The sequence below is a fragment of the Antechinus flavipes genome, chromosome 1, assembly GCF_016432865.1.
Source record: "Antechinus flavipes isolate AdamAnt ecotype Samford, QLD, Australia chromosome 1, AdamAnt_v2, whole genome shotgun sequence".
Lineage (NCBI taxonomy): Eukaryota > Metazoa > Chordata > Mammalia > Dasyuromorphia > Dasyuridae > Antechinus > Antechinus flavipes.
Genome location: NC_067398.1, coordinates 441186170 through 441199184, shown reverse-complemented (window position 1 = coordinate 441199184; position 13015 = coordinate 441186170). Strand labels below are relative to the sequence as shown.

Below are 13015 nucleotides of genomic sequence, written 5' to 3'. Positions count from 1 at the left end.
ATCTCTCACACATGTCTCTTTTACTCACACAGCTATCACCTTTTTAGTTAGGCTTTCATCAACTTTGATTCTAAACTATTGCATTAGTCTCCTAATTAGTGTCCCTGTATCACACATTTACCATCAAATCTATTTTCCACACAGTTGCCAAGATTTTGCTGAGGTGAATTTTGAAAACTATGTTCATGCATATGAAAAAATAAAACACTATCAATATTTAAAAATAAAATTAAAAAACCACACCATCCTTTGTAACCTTAGTACACATTACTCCCCTAAGGGCATTCTGTAGTCCATATCAGATTCTTGGAAAGCGCATTAGTAGGCTTAGTTTTGTCCAATCTTCAAGATTGCTTCTTATGATAGTTTTACTTTGGTTTTGTTTTAAACAAAGGCAGTAGAATGCAGTGGACAGAAGCCTGGATTTAGGGACTTGAGATATCTGGGTTCATTTTTAGGCTCTGCTGTTGACTGATCCCTTAGCTGCTCTGGACCTGAATTTGCAGAAGGAGTTGTACCAGGTGATCTCTACTACTAAATCTGTAGTCCTATGAGCTTTTAAAATAAGGACAATAGTTCTTGACATTCCCATGCCAACTCAAGGTTCGTGTGAGCATCAAATGAAGTAATACATGGGAAGGTACTGTGTAAAAACACTAAAAGCTCAAACAATACAAATGTAACTTGTCAATTAACTCCTTTTTTTTTTTTTTTTTTTTTAAATCTCCTTTTTAGTGAATCTTCTATTGGGCCACAATAATAGCTTCATGGATTGCTTTGTTTATACAATGGGTTTTCTTCCTGAATAGTCAGTGAGTAAAATCCACACGCTTTGTTTAATACAATGAAACTGCTAATTTAGCATTTGTGCCTGTACTGTAAGCTGTTTCTTTGTTTCCCTTTTGGAAAAACTGTTTCTAGATGGCACATATTCCTGTCTTCCTAAATGATTACATAGAAAATGCTGCCATATGGCTTGAGAAGGGTGTGATTGACAGTGATTAAATTTATGCTGAAATTTTAATGAGTTTCCCCCTCCCCTTTTTCAGTTTGAAGTAAATTCATGGAAGCACTGTGTTCTTTATAAATACCCAGCTGCCTGAAGCATAATATTTTTTCATTAGTACATGAAGTCCTAGCTCTGGCTTAAGCTTCATTTCTGTCATAAGATGAATCTGCATTTGAAACTAAAAAAAAAAAAAAAAATCCAAACCACCTGTCAGGCCTAATGCTTCAATAGGTAGTTCTTAGTGTCACTGTGTGGGCAGCATTGCACAGTGAGCATAAAATTAAATTCTGTGTGGGTTCAGAATTGCAGCAAGGTCTCTCACTGGGATGAGTGTGTAATAATTACTCCAAGGTAGGGGTTCATTCCTTTAATTTTCAATGTGTGTTAAGCACATACCATAACCTTTTCAAAAAACATTTCCTTATCTATTTTCCATGATGCTAAAGTTGCCTTGAAGTTGAAGGATAATTCAATTTAAAGTGAGTGTTAAGGAACTGAAGGAACCTGCTTTAGATTTAGCCAAATAACAATGATGGAGTGTTAGTAGTTTGAAAACTAGTTTTTGATAGGAACACTTGAGGCTATGTGACCCAAGCAAGCAAGTCCCTTGATGCCCCAATCAGTAATCTGTTATAGAATAGTTGTAGATTTGCAGTGATGGAGATTCCTCATACCAATGAAATGATAGATCCAATACATAAAAATAACAGCAATAGTAATAATAATGAAAATAGGCATATTAATGTACATTATCTTATTTGGGCTTCAGTGCAGCCCTATAATTACAGGCATTGAACTTGCTCATGATTATCAAGCTTATAAACATTAGAGATAGACCTTGAAGACCTTGAAGAGTCTTATTGACTCCATGTTCTCTTTCCGTTCTGTTTAAATTAGCAAAATTGCTTTTTAATGACTTACTGAAGAATGACACTAACACAAGTCAATAGTATTAAATCGTTGTCTACTATCCTTTTTGTTGTCTTCCTTTGGGACTATCACCACCAGAAATACAACAATACATGAGTTCCAAAGAAGGATTTATAGATCTGTCTTGTGAATTTAAACTTTCAAATTAGAAAAACTAAGGTGAAACAGTATTTTGGCAGTGAAGAGGAAGGGAGCAACAAAAAAATAGCAAAATTAAGTTATTTTAATACTGTGATCCTGATTTCAAAATAACTGACTTCATTGTATTAATATGAGCAACAAGGTGTTAAAATGCTACTTTATTAATTTCTCGTTTCAAAAAATGGGTAGAGGATAGTATCAGTTTTGTTATTTTTTTTCAAACCTATTCTTGGCAAAGTAACATTAGGATTTTCAGCACGGTCATTCAGCCTGACAAGTGTATGCATTTAATTTTAAGGCTAAAGAGTAATTAGATAGACAATTGATTAAGATGGACTGACCAAGAAAGTTTATTCAAAATAAATTGGTTTATAGTAATGACCCAGGAATCCAGGGTCATGACAGGAATTTTATACTTTCCAATAATAACAAAATTCTTGATAGAATGACCTGTTGGATTATTTTGAATGGAATTTGGAGAATGAATGCTTGTTTCCCAATCAATTAAAACTTGGACCAAGTCAGTTTGGCTCATGCTAACATATTAGAAGGAACTTCAAATGTTTTTGGTGCACAGAACAGGGATTCCTTTTATACTATCCCTGGAAGTGGTCCTTATGCTTTCACTTCCAGTGTTTAGAAATTCATTATCTTCCAAGGCAGCTCATTCCACATTTAGACAGTTCTAATTGCTAACATTTGCTTTCAGCATGCCTGAAATCTATCTACAACTTTTATTCTTTGCTCCTAGTTTTGGGTTCTAGAACCAAGTTAAAAAAAAAAATTCACTTCCCTTTTCCACAGGGCTACTTTTCACATTTTTGGACATAAATGTGTGGACCCTTCTCCAAATCTTTTCTTTTTCAGGTTAAACTTCTCCGTTTCTTTTGTTATCTTTCCATTGCATGTTAGAGTGCCATATGAGCTAAGCAGCAGAAGAAGCAAGGAATTCTGAGGCAAGGGGGTGGTTCCTTTTGTAAAGGTACAAAGGCAGAAAGTGGGATACCAAGTCCAGGTACCACGTTAGTTGGAACATAAAAGTGCACAAAGGAAAGGTGTGAAATTAGCCTGAAAAAGTAGGCTAAAGGCAGATTCTACTGAGTTTGAATTCTGTTTTATAGAAAAATTGGTATTCATTGGAGATTTTTAGCAGTTTTAACAAAATTATTTTGGTAGCTATGTAGTTGGAGATGATTATTTAGAAAGAGATTTGAAAGTAGGGAGGTCATAATTAAGGATTGTGACAATTAAGCTTTGGGGGTTACTTTGGATGACATATTTAGATATGTTATCTCAAGGAAGTTTGATTTTGTGATTCACTTGATTTTTAATATTGAAAATTAACTTCTGGGAGTTATAATTGTTACTTATGTAATGCCTTCCAGGAAACCGCTATCTTATGGGCCATCTATGGAAGACTTAAAGGAGGAGACAGACAAGAGAAACATAGAATTAAGTAAGGGTGGATTATGGGAGACATTCAAAAGTATCTCATTGTTCTTAGAACTACTAGCAGAACTGAGATCTTTCTTTTTAAAAATATCTTTTGCCAGCCACACATAAATCTCTGAAAGATTCATCACAGCTTTTATTCATGCAAATTTGGAGAATTTAAACATCTTGAAACTGAGTATTGTCTTCATCCTTTAATTACTCCTAAGAGATTCTAACAAAAGTTTCAGCAAAATTTTATTAATTATTTACTATATTCTAGCTCTGTAGGGAGTATAAAAATAGTATCCTCTCCCAATGTATATTCAGAAAGAAAACAGGTATACAGTTACCTAAATATAGGTTAGAAAGAGTTTGTTGTTGAAAAAGGTACCTAGGGCTATGAGAGGATGCTGATGGTTAGAGAGAGAATTATGGAGTGCCTGCCCAATTAATCTGATTCTTGAAAAACAGATAATATTTTCAAAGGTTGATATATGGGAATAGAAGCAACAAGACAACATTCTAGATCGGACATATCTGAGAAGTTTCGGGTAGGAGATGAGGCAGCAATAGGAGTGGAAAGAAGAAAGTCAAAGTCCTTTGCTTAAGAAATGGTAGTAGTTATGGATTACCTGGATTGAAAAAAAATCAGGGCTTTTTTTTCTTTTTCTTAATTTTTTTTTTTGACAGCTGCCTCCTCCTACTTTCTTTTTTCATTGTTTTCTTCTGAGTCATCACCCTGTGGATCATCTCAGAGCAACTTTTTGTCAAAACTTTCAATTGAGTGGGTAAAAGTTCTGATGAGGAAACATAGGTGTCAATTAGCTAGCACTGAATTAGTGTTGACAGGCAAAAATGGGGGAAAGGATGCCTATGTTTTGTGTCAGTCAGGATATGGGGCCTCAGCACAGGTTATTTCTTCACTAATCCTCACCTTTTCCTAGTCTCCAAATGACCCTCTTTTTAAGTTACATTCATCTATATTACTTTCATCACATCAGCATGTTTTCAAAATCTGTTATATGATTTCTAGGTTCCTGCTTTATTTGACTTTATTATTTTCTTTCAGTGGCTTCCTTAAAAACCTTTCAGTTAAATAACTACAAATCACCCTTATAGCTTATTGAGAAGACATCTTTTAGTGACTGCAAGTAATCTATCCTTACTGTGTGGATTATGTGTTCATTTCAATTCCTAGAGGTAGGTAGTTCAGGTTTCAATGTCTTGACGTTAGTGTATACCTAAAACTACTGAGTCTTGAATGATTTTGGAGATATTTGTATTTATTTATATGTGTTCTCTCATTAGAATGTAACCAATTTTAAATGGGGATTTTTTTCATTCTTTTATATTTGTATTTCAAATACACTTGAACTTAAGAGGTGCTTAAAAAATACTGATTGGTTGATTTTCCTGAACTTCTTAAATCAGAAGATTTAAAGCTAGAGGGATCCCTAAAGAGCTAGTCCAGTTCCCTTATTTTAGAGAGTCCCATTTTATAGACAAGGTCCAAAGAGATTGATTTGGGCAAGTTGACTTGCTCAAGATTATGATTACACAGTTTCCATACATCATCCTTATAGCCAAAGTACTTATATTGTCTGGTACATACATAGTAGGTGCTACAAAAACGCTTGTGGATGGATAAATATTAGAGACAGCATTAGACCCAGATATTCTGACTTCAAATCCAGTCTCCATGCTACATTATTTTTACTTTTTCTTGATGTTGGCCCAGCTAATCCATCTAGTTTGGGACCTTCAATCAATTCTCTTATGATATATATTTAGAAAAGAATGATCATATGATACTCATTCTAGTGATCTCATGTAAAATAGTACTATTGTATTTATACTAGAACAGCCCTACTAATCAGTTTTTTAATTATCCTTAAAAATATCTATTATTATAGGTAATTTAGTATTTCTAAGGTGAATGTAATAGCATCTAAAACTGGCTCACTATTGGAGTTTCAGGAGCATGTTAAATGAGTTCTCTATTATTAGATGTCTAAATGGATATTAACTAGAAATATTCAAGTAGTATGTAATGTAAATAAGTTGGAAATAGTTGCCCATATTAAAATATTTGATTTACATGACTTTTAAAGTACCTTCTAGTTCTAGTGTTCTAGTGATTTTCTAAATTTAGAATTATAGTGAATTCCTAAAATGTTTAAACCTTTTTTCCCATTAAGCAAAAGCAAAAGGATACAATGTTGACTTTTAAGAACTAAGATGAAGAATTGTACTCCAATATGATCTTTATAAAAGGACGATTAATGAAACAATGAAAAAGAAAGGGATCACAAAAGAGCCAACATGGCTTCAGAAACACTTCTTGACACTGTTATTAGATCACTAGAGAACAATAAAAATATTACTTAACTAGATTTTATCAAAGCATTTGCTGACCTCTTGTGCTATTCTTATGGAAAAAAGGGGTGGTGGTGTGTGCTTAAAAAAAAGTAGACTATAGACTTAGGTGGAATTAGAAATGATGGACCCAAAAAGTAATTGTCACTGAGTGAAATCATGTCATTTGGAAGGAGGATTCCAGTGGAGTACCCAAGCAGCCCTATTATATTTAACTTTTTTTTTTTTTTGAGGCAGTTGGGGTTAAGTGACTTGCCCAGGTCACATAGCTAGTAATTATGTAACATCAGATTTGAATTCAAATCCTGCTGATTTCAGGACCAGTGCTTTAATCCTTATAATATTTAGCTGCCCTTATATTTAACATTTTTATCAGTAATTCAGATGAAGGCAGATATGACATGTTTATGAGTTGCAAATTACACATAATTTAAACATAATCATTAAGGAGAATTGGAATCCAATAGGAGCTCAGTAGACTAGAAATGTTCTAAATAGAAATATAGCTAGAATAGGGGATCACTAGGAATCCTAAGGAAAAAGAAAATATTTTGGTAAAGAAATCTGTTGCCCAGGGCAAGGTTACCATGAACGACACATAGACATGGTGCAGCTTGTATCCATACTGCTCTCTTCCCCCCCCAAAATTATATCTTTCAACACTAATAAAATGCTAGCTAATCAATGCCTTTTACCCAGCTAGGGCATTTACTCTTTCTTATGGTGGTTTTTATGGCAGTGTATCCAAAATGCTTCATTTGCTTGGTGATTCAGAGAGGCAATAGAGAAAAGAGACAGTAGGAAGAGACAGCTTTCAACTGGCATTTTTTAAAAATTTTTTAATAATTTTTTATTGGTAGAACGCATGCCAGGGTAATTTTTTACAGCATTATCCCTTGCATTCACTTCTGTTCCGATTTTTCCCCTCCCTCCCTCCACCCCTTCCCCCAGATGGCAAGAGTCCTTTACATGTTGAATGGGTTGCAGTATATCCTAGATACAATATATGTGTGCAGAACCAAACAGTTTTCTTGTTGCACAGGGAGAATTGAATTCAGAAGGTATAAATAACCCGAGAAGAAAAACATAAATGCAAGCAGTTTATATTCATTTCCAGTGTTCTTTCTCTGGGTGTAGCTGCTTCTGTCCATCTTTGATCAATTAAAGCTCTCTTTATCAAAGAGGTCCACTTCCATCAGAATACATCCTCAAACAGTATCGTTGTTGAGGTATATAATGATCTCCTGGTTCTGCTCATTTCACTCAGCATCAGTTCCTGTAAGTCTCGCCAGTCCTCTCTGTATTCATCCTGCTGGTCGTTCCTTACAGAACAATAATATTCCATAATGTTCATATACCACAATTTACTCAACCATTCTCCAATTGATGGACATCCTTTCATTTTCCAGCTTCTAGCCACTACAAACAGGGCTGCCACAAACATTTTGGCACATACAGGTCCCTTTCCTTTCTTTAGTATCTCTTTGGGGTATAAGCCCAGTAGAAACACTGTTGGATCAAAGGGTATGCACAGCTTGATAACTTTTTGAGCATAATTCCAAATTGCTCTCCAGAATAATGGCTGGATGTGTTCACAATTCCACCAACAATGTATCAGTGTCCCTGTTTTCCCACATCCCCTCCAACATTCCCCATTATCTTTCCCTGTCATTCTAGCCAATCTGACAGGTGTTCAACTGGCATTTTTTAAAATGACCCTTAGGTTATTATATAATCGCACAAATTTCTATCGTAATTGAAGTAAAAGAATAAGATTAAAATGTTTTAACTTGGAGTCTTGAGTTCAAATCCTGAATTAGAGGTATATACTATTTGTGTGTCTCCGGGCAAATCACTTAAACAAAGTCTCAGTTTCCTCATTTGTAAAGTGAGAGAATTGCACTTGAAAGCCCCTAAGGTTCCTTCCAGCTATATGAAGCTATATTATTTTGTCCCTAAGTTTTCTCTTTCATTTGAAAATGATAATGAAATCCACAGAATAAAATAACCAATTTACCAAAAATTAAAATCATTTACATTTATTCCTATATAGTTTATGTTAGATTTGGTTCATAGTCTATTAATACTGTTTTAGATCATGATTCCATTAACTTAGTGAATTAGCTTTATCTCCCTAATTCATGTCCTTTGCACATTTCATATATATTCAAGTATTTAAATCACCAGTAAAGATGTTTCATAGGCATTGCCATTGTTTGGCAGAAGTAGTAAAAAAAAAAAATTACTCTTTGCATTCTTAATCTAATGACTTAAACTTCTTACTTGGTACCACAGAAGTTCCATGGTTAGCAAGTTTTGAAATGATTTGGAAAGATGAAGACAGGGGGCAGGAACTGAGCACTGAAATTTCCCAAGTTTTGCTGTTGATATTAAGCTCTTTTGAATTTTAAAATGCCAAACAGATGGGCCCAAGCTGGAGAAAGATTTTACAAAAAGAGTATGAATAGGCAAAGAAAAAAAAAAAAACAGATGAGCCTCAATATGGACAAGTCTGTTAATATACCCTCATTACAGTTATAAGATAATTATATTTTTAAGATAATCATCACTGTAAACTGTAGCTCAGAAAAGTCTTCAGGGTCAGGATAGACTTCCCACTAGATCATACAGCCTACTATTTTTGTAACAAATGTCAGCTCTTACCTGAAAAACAAACACAAAAAAGAAGGTGGGGCGAGGGGGAATAAATTCCCAAATGCTTATAGAAAGCTTTGTTGCATCTGAACCTCGATTTCTATTTCTGGTAAATAAAAAGAAGAAAATCCAGGTAAGAGTGAATAAAATGATTAAAAAGGAAAAGGTAAAATTGAAAGGAAGAATACAACAATTTTAGGCACAGTTATATCCATCATTATGATGTCTAGAAAATGATTGTACATCTGTGCATTTTATATTTTAACTTTGTAGCTAAATTTTGTCATGAAATGTGTTCTCTTAACTTTGGAATGTGTCTTTCACATCCTTCACTACTAATTCCTTTAAAAAATAATGAGGACAAATCAGTAGTCAGTTTGAAGCTAATAAAGTGTGAAGTTGAATTGGATTTTGCATTTTATATAAGTTAAAATTAACTAATTTCTTCAGTAATTCAAAAGAATTGCTATTTCATCTGTGTAGGTACCTTATTTACCAGTATATCAGATATATGTACACATATTTTTCCCTACCCCCAACCCATAGTTTTATGAATTGCAATATCAAACCTGGTGGTGATGAGCCTCCCCAACACTAGCTGTTACCAGCTCATGTTCAAAGTCTTTATAGCTTGGGAGGACTTGCCAGAGCTTATGCCATTGATGTAGCTTCGAGTTAGCTAGAGAAGAGACAACTGTCTAAGAAGGACTATGATGGAAGAGTTAAATATTTTAAGCCATTAAAACACACACACACACACACACACACACACACACACACACACACTTCTCACCTCTATATATCATAATCTTGAAAGGTAATTTAAAATTAATTTAATTTCTTCATAGGAATAGTACCTTTTTTTCTTTTAATAAAATCAATGAGGAAATCTACTCATATAGATTAATATCCTGGGTTACTGAGCAAATAAAGCTATTTGCCATTATATGTCAGAGACAGGTCTTGAATCTAAGTTTTACTAAGGCACTGGTTTCTCTATCCATTGTACCACACTACCTTAAAGCTACTTTTAAAAAAATGAAAGAGAAAATATCTTTGGTTGGAAAGAGGTTATTAACTTTTTCTTCCTCTTTCCTTCCCTCCTTCCTTCCTTCCTTTTCTTTTAAAATTTCTATGTATGTATGTAAGTATGTATGTATCTATCTAGAGATGTTTGTAGGCTCCTATGCATAATGGTATTTTAGATAGAATCAAAAAGTAAATCCATAATATTTAAAAACAATTATCAAAACATTGTGGGTTTTTTTTTTTTAATTTCACAAATATTACTTAAGAAACTCTGGGCTAAGAAGATAAAAAGCAAGAAGGAAAGTTGTAGAAATTCTAAGACCATTGAATATATAGATAGGGTAAACATATGGACTGTTTCCCAAAATACTAAATCAAGGCAAAAACTCCAAACTTGAAGAGTTATTTTTTGGAATAAGTTAAATACTGTATATTATACGGTGTGTAGTAATAATAAAACTCAATACTCCAATTACAATTTTAAACAAAAAGTCAGGCCATAAAAAATGGTTAGGTGGATTTGTGTTCGAGAAGACCAAAATAGTTAACCTGTCAGATAAATTTCTAATTTATTGAGATGAACATTAGAGGGAACCCCTAATGATATATCCATTCAGACTCCCTTCAGATCCATGTCAGCCATCCTGCTGGTCTGTATGGATCATTGGTTCTCAGTATGCTAATTTTAAGTATTTGTAGCTTTTAAAAATTTGTTTCTTGAATAATAGAAAACTTTTATGTTAACTGGGTATTTAAGGGGGAAAATGTTTGCCTTCCAGTTCTTAGGTAAAGTTTAATAGTTCCTAAGTACTGGATAGGAGATAGAATTACTCTTATCTTTCTTCCAACATCAACCAGAAGGAATTTAGTAATTACTAAGTACACAAGCGCTTTGTGATAAGCACGGGAGATAAGAATTCCCTGTTCCCCAAAAGCTCACAATCTTAATACTTGAATAAAGGAAATAATTGTTAAGTGACCCCTCATGGGACATGTGCTATCCAGAAATTATTGCATCTCAAAGTTTGAAGGACCAAAAAGTGTATCTACAGAAAGACTTGACTAATCTCCTGAGTTGTTTTTAACTCATACCAAATCAAAGGATCATAGAGTTAAAAGCAGAAGGGACCTTAGAAGTCATTGAAAGCTCAAGAACTCATTTTACCAGTGAGGAAACTGAGGTCAACAAGATAAATGATTTACCCAGGTTCACATTGCTAATAAGTGTTTGAAGCAGTAGTTTGAATGCCCTTCTTCTTAACCCTGAAGTCCTATGTTTTTACTTAAGCCAATAAATTTTTGTTGAATTGATTTAAGCCAGTCTTTAATTGAAGCATGAATACCTCTACTCACCTAAGAAATGTCCTTTCTGAATCTTCTTAAAAGTTTGTATTGCTTTGACCTATTCAGAGATGTCATGGGAATTAGATGGAATTGACCAGCATTTTATTTAAAATTGGAATTTTGGTTTAGTACTCAAATAATTTGCATGAACACTTTAGGCTCTGTGTGTGATTAAATTGATAAGACTGAATCTTTTCTTTGGGGTTGAGAGTAGAAACAAGTTTGTTGATTTTTAAAAAGGAAAGGAGGACTTATTTACCCTGTTTTTTGTCTTTAGGGGATTCAGTTTCATTTTCATTGTCTAAGGCTATCCCACTAGAAATGTATGAATATAATATGACAATGGGAATTGAGAAGTCTTTTTTTTTTTTTTTATCCTTTTCTGACTAGTACTAATGGCTTCTCTCCAACCTTCTTTCTCCAAAAATCCTTTTAATTTTTTTCTAACTTTATTCCAGAAATATATGTTAATGTGAAGAATTCCCTACTGACCTCTTGTACAAAGGCAGCAGGGTGTTCTAATGAGGGACTGCATTTAAACGGGGTGTACTGCAGAGAATTATTAGTGCATCATGAAGCCCCACAGAGGCTGCATAGTTGCCTAGCAACATAATCTAGCCGTCTTAGCATTAACCAGACTAGGAACAAAGGAGGACACAAATGAAACCATGAAAATGCAAAATTATTTTCTCCAGGGCTATGGGAAAAGACAGTAAAGTTTATAGGAAAGAAGCCTATTAATGTAAGTATATATCTTGATTTTATATGCATTAAGTTTTGCAGCATTGTTTTATATTTATATTTTGAATGTTTTCTATGGAATGTTGGGATATGAAGTAAGCTGCATCCCCAGTGTGTCTGTATTGTGGGGGTCTGTTTAAATGAATTCTTCACTTATCGGGGTCATTTCAGATACATAGAAGGAATTTTGTGCAGTCATGATAATGTATTTGATGCCAGAAAAAAGAAAACCCTAAAAAGAAGAGTGGTGCTTGGAAGAATTCACTGAATATTTCGTCAATAAAAATATTTATGTAATTACAAGCACTGTGTTCTCAAGTTGTCATGTCAATCATGAATAAGCATTTATTAAAGCATCCCCAGGTGCCAGTTACTGGGTGCTGTACCCTAGGGATACAAGAACAACAACAAAAAAAAACCAGCCCTGACCTTTGAGGAGCTTATATTCTATGAGAAGGATACAATCCCTTCACAGAGAAGTAAATTCAATATATTTTCAAAATAAAAAGTGTTTGGAAATAGGAAATAAAATACAAAGTACTACATATGTAAAATAATTTCTAGAAGGAAATGATTGGCAATCTGGGCTTCCTCTAAGAGAGAGATTCTTAACATTTATGTCAGATATCCCTTCTCAGAAAATTATTTTTAAATGCACAAAACAAAAATAATCTAATAAAGCTACATTGAAAACTGAGAAAAGAAGATTCAAGTAAGGCCTCTTGAAGGGAATTAATGCTTGAGTTAGGAGATTCCAAGAAACAATGTAGAAAAATCAGTTGTAAATCCCATAGACCTTCAGTTCTTTCAAGGATGACAAGGTTCAGCCTTGCTCACTTTGCTGGCTTCTCTTCTCTGCTAGTAATAGGAAGTTTGCAAGGATGGAACAATCCCAATAAGGCTGAGAAGACAAACATGTATAATTGAACACTAATAAGTAAAAGGTTTTTTTTTTTGTGTTTTGTACTATTGTTATCAATGTTTTCTAGAACCTTCAGTATTCTTTCTCTAGAACTTTCAGTATTCTTACATCATTACACATGATATAAGATCATTAGATTTTGTGTTTTGACTCAACTGCTTAGTGACATCCTTATTGTTGTAAAATGTTGGATGAGAGAATGGACTTTTTTCTTTGGCTAGCAGAATGAGGAAGTACTTAAAGACCATGGTGGATTTTGTATTGATAAGGCGATTGATTTAGTCCCATGACTTAGCATGACAGAGTAAAAAGGGCTCTGATTTGATCTTTCTTGAGATTTTCTAGTTTCTGTGCCGTTAACAAGCACTAACTTGGGTCTCGGTTTATATATCTTTATAATGGGTTAGTTGAACTAGATGATGATTTCTTAACTA

The 13015-nt window shown here is 33.8% G+C and overlaps 1 protein-coding gene across 4 annotated transcripts in view; it reads left to right on the top strand.

The window, feature by feature from the left end:
• The window catches only part of PKIA (cAMP-dependent protein kinase inhibitor alpha), a 71331-nt gene that overhangs the window by 24725 nt on the left and 33591 nt on the right, over positions 1-13015 (top strand). The window contains exon 1 of one of the 4 annotated variants that reach the window (XM_051970004.1): positions 11573-11660. The exons of the other annotated variants lie outside the window; for them this stretch is intronic. The gene's annotated coding sequence lies outside the window, so the exon portion shown is untranslated. Of the gene's footprint in view, positions 1-11572; positions 11661-13015 lie in introns of those variants that run through there. 4 annotated transcript variants of the gene reach the window in all.